The sequence below is a fragment of the Mus musculus genome, chromosome X, assembly GCF_000001635.26.
Source record: "Mus musculus strain C57BL/6J chromosome X, GRCm38.p6 C57BL/6J".
Classification (NCBI taxonomy): Eukaryota; Metazoa; Chordata; class Mammalia; order Rodentia; family Muridae; genus Mus; species Mus musculus.
The window spans coordinates 42886526-42899348 of NC_000086.7; the positions used below are offsets into that span (position 1 = coordinate 42886526).

The 12823-nt window shown below is 35.6% G+C and overlaps 1 protein-coding gene and 1 pseudogene across 8 annotated transcripts in view; both read right to left on the reverse strand.

Moving 5' to 3' along the window:
• Positions 1–12823, reverse strand: part of Tenm1 (teneurin transmembrane protein 1) — a 901303-nt gene that overhangs the window by 358660 nt on the left and 529820 nt on the right. The window lies entirely within an intron of this gene.
• On the reverse strand, positions 1858–12780 carry Gm14578 (annotated as a pseudogene).

Below are 12823 nucleotides of genomic sequence, written 5' to 3' on the forward strand. Positions count from 1 at the left end.
GACTATATTGTTCAGTTTTTCATGTATGCTAATGATTAGTTATGGTTTTTTGATTTTTAGGAAAATGGATATCCCTAGCATTGGATTTATTTTTTCATTTTATCAGTTTTTAAAGTTCAGTTAACAATTCAGTCCTTATTGCTTCTTCACTGGTGGTTTTTTTTATTGGTTATTTTATTCGTTTACATTTCAAATTTTCTCTCCCTTCCTGGTTTCCCCTCTGCAAGTCCCCTATCCCATCCCTCCTTCCCTTGCCTCTAGGAGGATGCTCCCCACCCACCCACTCCCACCTCACCACCCTGGCATCCCCTACACTGGGGTATTGAGCCTCCATAGGACCAAGGGCCTTCCCTCCCATTGATGTCAGATAAAGCCATCCTCTGCTACATATGCAGCTGGAGTCATAGGGTCCCTCCATGTGCAATGTTAGATTTCCCTTATGGATATTGATGAAAAATACTCAATATTTTTTTTTTGCTAACTGAATCCAAGAACACATCAAAATAATCATTCACCATTCATCCAGGGATGAAGGGATGGTTCAATATAAGTAAGTCTATCAATGTATCCACTATATAAACAAACTCAAAGGAAAAATCCACATGGTCATCTCATTAGATGCTGATGGTTTTTTATGCTTACTATTTCATTGATTTGAAGAATAAGGTTTTGCCTTTCAGCTATGAGGTGTTTATGCTGACTAATCCACAGGAAAGCCTTGGACAGGGAAAGCAAACTAAAAATGTACAAAAGATAGAAGGAGAAAGCAATGAAACGAAGGGCTTGTTTGGGTTTTGTTCAGTCTTGAAACAGTCTGTATTTTAGGCTCGACAAAGAAAGAATCCATTTGTTCCATTTGGCTTCCAGATACTCCCACAACCTCATATGCTGGTAAACCTTAAGGAATACTATCTCTACAATATCCTACATTTTGATGTGTATGCAAGTGTTACTATAACCTAAAGAAATACCACGAACATGAAATGCTTTACTGTATTGCTCCCAGTATTAAAACTGAACACCCAAAGTAACAAATGATTCAATTAGGTTCAAAAAGCAACTGGCAAGTTTCTTACGTAAACTTTCTGAGGCCACACCTTGATTATGTATGTATGTGTGTGTGTGTGTGTGTGTGTGTGTAAAACAAAATAAGTTAAAGACTTGATTTGGCTCCATGCCAGTTAGTGGGAAAATTCACAAACTCTTTGACAGCTTCAAAGCATTTCATTCCTGAGGATCTTGTATGTAGAAGTAGGACACTGTCTCCTTTTAGAAAAAGCCAATGTATTTAAATATTTCTATATTCATTTCTAGTACAGTCCTAGCTAAACCTCCTTATTTATAGGTTTGGTATCTGTGGATTTAAGTAACTATGGGTAGAAAAGTCTTCAAAAAGAATAAATTGTTTTAAACATATAAAGATGTTTTTTCTTATGTTCTCTAAGCAATACATGGTAACAACATTACAGACACCGTTTACATTATATTAAAAGTAATGGGGGGTGAAGGGACTGGAGACATGGCTCAGTGGTTATGAGTACTAACTGCTCTGTCAGAGGTCCTGATTTCAGTTCCCATCAACCACATGGTAGCTCACAACTATCTGATGACCTCTTCTGGTGTTTCTGAAGACATCTACAATGTACTAATATAAATATATATATATTTAAAAGCAATGGAAGTATTTCATATGAAAACACTATATGACTGTATAAAGTGGCCTGGAGTATCAGCAGATTTTGTTATCTTCAGGGGTAGCTTATGACCAGTTCCCTGCCTATTTGATTCTAGTGTCCTTCCTTCCTTCCTTCCTTCCTTCCTTCCTTCCTTCCTTCCTTCCTTCCTTTTTTTTTGAGCAAAGACTATTTTTTATGTTTTCTGTCAATAGGCTGTGCATATTTTTTAAAAAATTAATTATTTTACTTTCTTTACATCACAAATTTTGTCTCCCCAACCTGGTCCCTCCTCCCAGAGTTCTTCACCCATCCTCCTACCCTTCACCTCTGAGTGTGTGCTCCCCCTTCCCACCCTCCAACACCCCTCCACGACATCTCCCTTTCATAAGGCATTAGGCTCATCCTCTGCCACTGAGGCCAGACAAAGCAGTCTTCTTCAACATATGTGCCAGGGGTCTCAGAGCAGCTTGTGTATAAAGCAAACACTTTTTAATGAATTTATTTTACAAATAAACTGGAAAACCATGCAATTCTGTCTGCATTGGATGCAATACTTGCCACAAGTCTTCACACTCCTTTGCAACTGGACCTGTGATAGCAGAATCTTTCATCTCACCATTATTGTTTACTGTAACCCTTGCATCATTTTCAAATCAAAGAAACACCCCATCTTTTCTTCAATGTAACTTTTGTTGTCAAATTACCACTGCTGGATGGATCTTTTTTCTTACTTCTGGTTTGCCTTTCTTAACATCACCATGTTGCCCACACCAGCAGTAAGAAGTCTGTTCAGGCATCCCTTGATTCCCTTCACAGAGATTATACATATGTCAGCACAGTTGATCACAGCTCCTACTGGAAGACCCAGGGAAATCTGGAATTTCATTCTAGATGACCCACCATGTCCTCAACTTCATATCTTATGCTCCCAGAAAGAGTCAGAAAGTGACTCTAGTTTCTTGACAGTTGGCATCTCTCCATCACCTACTTTTTATACATTATAAAAATGATATTAATTTGGTTTCCTCCTTTGAGTAAAACAATTCCTTTCTATGTTTTTCTGTTTGATATTGTTTGACCTAATCCCAACATTTTTATGACTTAATTCTGTAAAGTATTTTCAGGTATATTGTATACAGAAACAAAACTATTTACTGTTGTTATTTGAATGCTAATATGTATGTTTAATGAAAATCTAACTTCCAAGATTAAAGAGAATCTAGATTATTCATTAAATGAAGTAAGCAAAAAACTGGAATAAGAGCCTTGTCTGCAACAACAACAACAGATAAGCTACTTGATTTGACAAAACATAAGACTATTGCTGTGCAGAGTATATGTCTTCTGAAACAGGTTTTACGGCAGCACAGAATGCTTGCTGTCCAAACTACCTTTGTATTGGTTTCTGGCAGATATACAACTAGTTTAACTTTTACCTTCTGGGTTCTATGCACCTATGCTAACCTGTAGTGTCTGGATTATTTGATTTGAACACCAGGTTCCCTTTATCAGGAAGAAATGAAATAGAATCAAATGTCCTTTACAAAGTACAAAGTTATGTGCATTCGCTAGCAGTTAAATTTTCCTGTTATCACATTCAAACCAGTATCTGGCAACTGTAAAGCCAATCATTAGGAACTCTCGTGGTAGTCAATTTCTTTAAAAGTCAGCTACAACATGTTTTATAATGTTTGCAATAACTAGATTGGCAAGACTCTGATGAGATTTTAATCAGAAGAAAATCCCGGTGGGTCACCTGGCACCCTCTTAACTTATTCATTATTGTCCTATAGACAGAAGTGAAGGAACCAAGAGAAAAATTCTTTAGAATCTATACTGTGATATGGATTTGCAGGTAGTATTGTTATTTAACTGCTCTGTGTACATCAATATAACACTATTTAATGCTACATTCAAGAAAGACTACATTGTGAAGTCATATGGAGTCAAAGTGCATTCCTTAACAAAACAAGTTAATCATATGGAAAGTGTTTTAATTAAGTCTAAAATAAATTGGGTAACCATATATGGCACCTCAAGTTTTATATCTAAGACTCTGATATAGTCCTCTTTTTGTATGTAACTCCCCACTAAGTTTGCCTTTAGTCTGATCTGCTTTCTTCTTCTTGTATTTGTTGTGTAATCCTCTCTATATTGATACAAACACTAAGAAATCATTCAGTCCTTTAATCACACCTTTGGAACTTCTTTTATTTACTATGGCATTTTACAAATATTTTAGTGTCAGAAGCAATTTTGGCTCTAATTTTAAGCAATAACTTACTGAAAATGTTAAGGACCTTTCACTGATGTATTATGTCTGTTGATGTTTATTGTATTAGACACAGTTAGAGTAACTGATAATTTGAAAGTGTTTATTGACTTATTGAACAATAAGTATAAACCATTACATTTGACATAAATGTCATACTTTATGATAATTAAATTTTTAAAAAACTCAGAAAGAATGGAGAGAGCAAACTGGAATTGGCCGTGGGGGCATCTTTTGAATGAACTAGAAACAAGAGAAACTCCAAAGAACCTATGAGGGTGACCTTAGCTAAGACTCATAGCAAAAGGGAATATAGAACCTGAAATGCCCACCTTCTGTAACCAGGCAAGACTTATAATGGTGGGAGGGGTACAATAACTCAGCCATAAAACCTTGGAACCACAAATACCCTGCTTACCAGATGTGCAGGGATAAAGAAGGAACAGACTGAGACCCATGACATGAGAGAGAAAGAACCCACAACTGACACTATTAATGACATTCTCCTATACTTGCAGACAGGAAACTATCATAACTGTCCTCTCAGAGGCTTCACCCAGTAGCTGACAGAAATGAATGCAGAGATCCGCAGCCAAACATGAGTTAGGGCTAGGGCATTCTTGTGGAAGAGCAGGAGAAAGGATTGAAGGAGCAAGATGGGTCAAGGATAGCACAAGAAGATCTACAGAATAACTTAACCTAGGTCAATAGGGACTCACAGAGACTGAACCACTAACCAAAGAGCAAGCATGGTAGGAACATAGACCCTCTACATATATGTAACAGATGTGCCGCTTGGCTTTCATGTTGGACCATTAACAGCTGGAGCAGGGGCTGTCTGTAACTTTGTTGCCTGCCTTTGGACTCCCTTTCCCCTAACTGGGCTACCTTGTCTGGGCTCAGTTAGAGAGGATGCATCTATTCCTACTGCAAATTGATATGCCGAGGAGGATTGATGTCCATGGGAGGCTTTCTGTTTTTCTTCAGAGAATGGAAGGGGAGAATGGGGGGGGGCGGTGGTGAGAGGGATGGACTGGAAGGAGAGGAGTGAGGAAAAGCTGTGATTGAGATATAAAGTAAATAAATATCGTTTTAATTCATACAATTAATGAGAAGACTGCAATTGCTCTGCACATTTGAAAATCATTAATGACTTGCTTATAAAAGAAAGTTACACCCCCATATCCATTTCTCCCTGAACTTTTGCAGTGTTACATGTCAGATGGATTCTGGAAAATGACACTGTCTACTGAGAGAATTGTGTTGAGAAGGATAAATACTTGATTTTGTCACAATGAATATGATTTAGTTTATGAATTCCTGACAGGAATCCTGATAGAGATCCTGAGTCTCTCTGGTGATCCTCAGACCACCTATGGAGAATTGTAATTCTAATGGCTTTCTTGCAATCTTTCAGGTTACTTCTTCTTAGTTAACTTATCAGATTCACTTTTAAGCCCTCTGGAATATCAGTGTTCCCTGGAGCACCAGATTTCATCTTCTTTTACCTCTTATTCTTCTCCTAGTATCTTGGCATCTCTTAAAGTAGGAATTTCCAATTATTCAGTAGTGGATAAATAATATACTAGGTGTCTTTATAGCCATCTCTCTTTTTATCCTGAAAGTTCTTTCTTCTTTATAATGTCTTCTTTAAGAAAAAAAGAGGATAGAAATTTTTATGGTGTACAATATGATTGTCCCCTCAAAATTACTCAATGTGGCTACTTAGCATATACATTATCTCATACATTTATCTCTTCTGTGGTTATGGGTTGGTGCATTTGCATATTTCATGCGTACAATGTGTTTTTAAATTTGTGGCATAATCTTGCCAAATGTATTACTCCTATCATACTCTTAAAATTTTGTATACTGTGAACAACATATCTGCAACCTTCTCTCATTTCACAGTTTATTATTTTGATACCACTCAATATTCCACATGAATGAGTCCATGACGTATGCATCTTTCTGAGTATTTCTTATTTTGCTTAGTAAAATATTCTCTAGGATCACTCATTTGTTGCAAAAAAAATTATAATTTCTTCTTTTATGGCTGAATAGCACTTCATTTTCTACATGTAACATTTTATCCATTCAGTCAGAATGGAACAAATATTTCTTTATTTATTGGATATTTTATTTATTTACATTTCAAATGTTATCCCCTTTCCAAGTTTCCCCTCCACAAACCCCCTCTCTCATCCCCTCTACCTGCTTCTATGAGGGTGCTCCCTCACCTACCCAACCATTCCTACCTCACCACCCTGGCATTCCCCTATACTGGGGCATCAAGCCTTCACAGGACCAAGGGCCTCTCCTCCCATCGATGCCCGACAAGGCTATCCTCTGCTACATATGCAACTGGAGCCATGGGTCCCTCCCTATGTACTCTTTGGTCAGTGGTTTAGTCCCTGGGAGATCTGGGGGCATCTGGTTAGTTGATATTGTTGTTCTTCCTATGGGGTTGCAAACCCCTTCAGCTCCTTTAGACATTTCCCTAAGTCCTCCATTGGGATTCTCTTGTTCAGTCCAAAGGTTGGCTGCAAGCACCCACATCTGTATATGTCAGGCTCTGGCAGAGCTTCTGAGACGGCTGTATCAGGCTCCTATCAGCAGGCAATTCTTGGCATCAACAATAATGTCTGGGTTTGGTGTCTGTATATAGTATGTATCCCCAGTTGGGGCAGCCTCTGGATGGCTTTTCCTTCAGGCTCTGCTCCACATTTGTCCCTGTATTTCCTTTAAACAGGAACAATTCTGGGCTAAGATTTTGGAGATGGGTGGTTGGCCCCACCCCGCAACTAGGGACCTTGCTTAACCTATGGATATGATCTCTACAGATTCTCACTCCCTTTTGTTGGGCATTTCAGCTAATCTCATTCCTGTTGGGTCCTGGGAGCCTCTTGCTTTCCTGGTATCCAGGACTTACCGATTTGATTTCTTCTAGTACATACCCCGGAATAGTGGAAGTAGGTGCCACTTCTCAGGGTTTTGAAATCTCTTTACATCAATTTCCATAGTAGTTGTAGAAACTTACATTCCATTTAACAATGTGAAAATTTCTTATTTCCTACATCCTCACAAGTACTTGTTATCTCCAGTCTTTGAGATAGCAGCAATTTAATTGGAGTATGTGGATGCTTCAATATGATTTTCATCTGCCTTTCCCCATTAATAACATTTCTTTCCTTTTTAGTTTCAGTGCTTGGCTTTGGTAGTAGCATGATGCTGGACTGGAATGGAATTCTAAGCATTTTTCCTCATAAATTTTTAAATGTTATAAGAAGACTCCATTCTATTTCTTCTTCAAATATTTGTAGAGTTTAGCCATAAAGCTACTTTGTCTTCGGCTCTACTTTGTTGAGAGAGTACTAGTAACACAGCCTTCATATTTGGCATTGGTCTGTTAAGATATTCTGTGATTCATAACTCAGTACTGGTAGGTTGTACTTATTAAGGGACTTATCTGTTTCTTCTATGTTATTCAATTTATTGGTACATATTTTTATAATAGTCTTTTATGATCATTTGTATTTATTTTTTATGTCTTCCTTCCATGTTTTATCTTGGTGTTATAAAAGCACTACAACCTAATCTAATTCAGCTTTCCCATCACATATGTTAAATATGTTTTATCTTCTAAATACTTCTTAGTGCCACTCTCTTTACTCCCAGAAGTTTATGCTCTCACTATGATTGACATGCATTAATACTGTACTCTTCTATTTGTCTTCATGACCTCAACTTTCATCTTGTCTGCTAAACCCAACTTTAGTAGGGTCATTAGGTGAGTTTTCTAGTGTAAATCTACTAAAATAGCTTTCTTGCCTTAACTACAAACCTCTAAATTCTCATTTGCTTTTGGACTAATTGCTCTCATGATCTGCTTCTATTCATCACCCTTACTTCCTATAGGACTCCTGTATCCTTTATTTTTACTGCTTTTTCAGGTATTCTTATATATTTGTCTTCTCTGATACACACATATATTCACCATTCTGAAGAAGGAGTAGAGCAGAAGCCCAAATGGCTAAGCTCACATTGTTAACCTCTTAGTAACCTCTTAGTGGTTACTGTAATAAATCCGATATTTGCTTGGCTATGTTAGCCCTTCCAATTCTGGATGCTCTAGATGAAAATGTAGTCCCATTTCGGGAGTATAAAATGCCTTAGCATGTCATCTGTTTAAAACCATTGCTCTAATATAGTTCATTATTATTCATTTCAGAGAATGATAGCTTAGCAACATATGTGATATAAGTCTAAAAATATCCACATGTCACATGTGTGTGTGTATATTTGGGTGTATATATAGATGTGGAGAAATTCTTTGAAGTCCATATATTTCTTGAGAAATATTTCATCTGAATTTTCCCTAATTGACTTTTGCCATAGTAAAGTTTCTTAAGCCTATAAAAGTTCTAAATTTCCAAACTACTCTCCATACCTCTTTTACTATGCCCTCTGCTGGGTGCTTATCTGTGTCAGAGTCCAATTTTAAGCTTCTCTTTAGCCTATGAAGTACTTAGTAGGGTGAGTATGTATCCTTCCATGTGAAATAATTTCTACTTAACATGTACTTTACACACATGCAGATACAAACATGACCACAAATATACACAAACACACAAATACATGAATAAAATTATTCCTGTGTGACAGTTATTCAGACAATGTTTTAGAAGACATAGGAAAGAAAGAAAACAAGGTCCTGTCAGGTTAGGGTAAATTAATGTTCATTATACTAACCTCAGTTCAAATTAATAATGCTCATATTAGTTCAGCTCCACTAATAGTAAACACCAATTATGTAGAACTTTATGTAGAACTTCTAAGCATTATCATGGGTGTTTTGCATGCTATGATTCAATTATAAAGGAAATTCTCATGGATGTATCATCCACATTTCATTTTTTCAGATAAGCAGTTATATCAATGATTTTGGTAAAAATAAAATATTTAAAAATACTATATGAAGGGTCATTTTATGTTTAAATTTCATGGGAAAGTTTCTCCATTTTTAATTTTCTACATTAAAGCAATAGATGATCTTGGATTTTTACAAAACCAGGACATTCCATGTCCCATCTAATTGTTTGCTTCTAGTGAGGTATAGAAATTTTGGCCTACAAATTGTGGGCAAATGGACCACATCTCACTCTCCATGACTTACGTTCTTATTGCACCATAATGATAGTCATAGAAATTAGGGCAATTCGGGCAAGTACAAAGGAGGCAAAAGAAAGCACAAAAATAAGGTGTTACTCAAATTCTGCTGTGGAGAAAAATATGAAGTAGGTCTTTGACTCCCTAGAATGGTTTTTATTCATAACTATAGTTCACAGAAACAAACTGAAGAGTTTACCCTTTTCTAATTCTATATTGCTAATATCCATCTGATTAACATTACATATTGGGCTATATAGTGTTTCATGCCATCATTTATAGATTTTAATGTTTTAATATCTACAGTTTGGACACTAGCTGAATCTCTTAAAGGTGGCATGAATCATTACTATTTCATGGCAAAATCAAAAGAATCATCCATGTCATTAACTGATGATACTGGGTCTGAAAGCTTGAATTTTTTCCCTGGATTTGTTCAATGCAGCAGCCATTTGACCCCTGTTACAATGTATTCATGATTTCCTATTGCCTGTGAGTTTCTATTCTTGCTTATTGAAATTGCTGACTCTGTAGAAATTTGATCAAAACATCAAAGATTGCAGAGAAGCCGTGTTTGTGCCCTTCAAGCCATTGATGTAGTACCTTAACCTCGCCTTCTCTTGATGCCTTGCATATGGTCATCTGTCTTCCTGACTACTACTTCATATGGCTTATTTGTAAATTCAAGCAAATGTGCTTCTGACTGGCACTGATACATCACTCATGCCACAATATCAGAGAGGATGAAGCATAAGGACATATTTTTTGATTCAGATGGAATATATTTCAGATTTATGAGAAAGTCCTGACAATAACCTTTCCATGATATCTTCATATAATCAGTAGCTCTCCATAGCTCTCTTTACCAAATTTTAAGACTTCAAAACTTATTCAAAGGAATTATTTTCTTGCTGACTTAAAAGGTATAGTGGGTAGATGTGAGGCTATAGCTGCTTGGCTGAACACCTCAACTCTGGCTTTTCACATACTCGATTTCTACTGCTTTCCAATGACCACTTACAGAGGCATTATGCACAGAACACCTATTGATGTCCCATTGATATTGATGTGATTTTCCCTGGTGGATTGAGGACAACCCAGCATACAGTCATTAGTATGTAAAGGTTATGTATAATGGATAATAGAGGAAAATGAAATAGCAGAAAGGAATTTGCATGGGAAACAGAAAGCAGTAATAGTTTCGGTGAAAGATTTTCTTGTGTTATACAGCAAATGCAAAAGGGATTGAAAAAAAAGACAACTCTTACAGGCCCCAAAAGAGTGGAGGGTGAAATGGTTTCATATTTTGAAGTATAATAGTGTTTTATTCCAACCACAGAAAGCCATTTAAAAATCATCTTATATAATATAGTTCTTATGTGGCATCTTTCACCTGAATGTGTGTTTATGAATTCTTACGTTACTTTCCTGAGATGGTCAGCATTAGGGCAGTAATAAGATAAATCCAGGAAGACAGGTTTTCTTTTTTTGTACTTGGTTTTGAACCTAAGGTCTCAAGCATGCTAGGCAAGCATGTCACCATTGAGCTATATAACACCCAACTTTAGGCAGATGCATTCCCTAATTTATCGAAGGTCAAGAAGAAAGTCACAACATTCACTGTAAGAAATCTTCTTTTGAACCCATTCTTTGTATGAGGTTAGCATTTTGGATAAAATTAGAAAACATCACAGTAAATATTTTCAAAAGATACCTCTTAACCAATCAAACTATTTAGTTTTACTCACCATTGCAAGACATAACATGGTATAGCTATTTAAATTTTAAAACAGGCAGGCCAGTTCATTTAGTAAACTAGACCATTTACTTGTATGCTAAAAAGAAAGTGAAGGCTAATATTAAAAAAAAACATGTTTTATGAGTTTGCCCTGTCATTAAACATAAATGAACAATGAGCAATATGCTTAACTATTTGGACCCAGGAACAAAAATAATAAGTGAAAATTAGAATTGTATTATTATTTTACCATTGTAATGTCTTCCTTCATATATTTCCTGTTTTGATTAATTTAATTTTTATTCATTCATTTATGTCTCCTCATAATCCATTAGCAAATAGAGGTCTGAACAGATTTAATTATTCACTCATGGCAAGAGGTATAGTAAGCAGCAGAAAGTTTAAAATCTATGCTCATAACTATTGTAGGCTGTTACCGTCTGTTACGTTAAAATCACATTCTATATAAAATATCATCCCCTGAAATGACTACTAAGAAAATGAAAAAGGTAAACCACTGAGTCTAAGATTATATAATAAAATTTCTGACATAAGTATGAAATCTTATATCATATAAATTTAAATAGAAATATAGACTTAAACATAATGTGAACTTGTCATTAAAACAGTCTCATATGATCTGGATTTATTTGTAGTAAGGGTTCTATCTTACATGTAAAAACATTACTTTCCTATAATAAAGTGAATAGAAACTAACACATATAACACCAAGTTGATTTCATAATTCAGCAATAACATTTTGAAGGGTCTTTATGGTACTGGAACATCTCAGATTACTCCTTATTTGTATCTTTTCTTTTGAACACTTATTTACTGTGTTTGTGTGTTTGTGTGTGGACACACATGTCATGTTATGTATGTGAAGGTCATAGGACAACTTGTAGGATAAAGTTCTCTCCTCCAATAAGATGGGTTCAGGACATTTAACTCTTATGTCTCTTCATGATAAGTCATCTTTCTGATTCCTATTTCTTATTGTGAATGAGTTCATGATAAAATTTATTGGAATTGCAATTTGTCCTTATCCTTCCATCTCAACAAAAGTATTTCTCATTAAAGGTCATTGTAAACTAAATAAACATACAATGGAAGCATTGCGTGAAACATGATATGCAAGAAATATATATGACACAGGAAAATATCCATGTTTAATAGAATATAGATTGCTTGATGAGGATTTCTAAGCAAGAATCATGGAGGCCATCAAAGGCCATGTCTCTTTATTGCTGGCATAATAGTAATAGTTCTTCAAAAGTTATCTGTTTACTTGCTTTCATCCTCTTGTATTATAGCTCCTAGAAAAACTGTATATGGGAAGTCTTGGATCTGTTAACACTTTGAAAAATAGGAACCAACCAAGCATGCTTTGTTATTTACAGTTATGAAAAAATTTAAATCTTTTTATTCACTTCTCAGAATCATATTTGGTATATCTTAGTGAATAATTCTGCTTCAGTTGGGAAATGAAATTTCAGGTTAAACCTGAAAAAAAGTTGTTAATGACATACCTAGATAGATTTTTTTTATCAGGATCTCCAATCTATTCTTGGAATAAGGTTTTCAAAAAGCACATATTTACATTTTAAACTGGCAGAACCACCGAAGCACAGAAATTAATATTCAGTCAAAATAAAATGTCATCCAGAAAAGTCAATACAATTTTCTATTAAGTGTGGGTGACTTTAATCAGAGTGACTGAAGAACAACATTTTTCCCTTCAAAGGCTGTATACAATTACTCTCCCAAGCTCAAGAACTATACACTTTCCAACTTTCTTGTGAAAATAAGGTTATATATGGTTTGGTTTCTGTGAATCTTTGGGAAGACATTATGCACTAAATTTTATGAAAGCTCTTAAATAATATTTCTTTGGTGAAATTAGTACCTGAGGACTCAGTAGCCATATTACTATGCACCTGTAATTTAAGAAGCTATTGTAGATTAGTA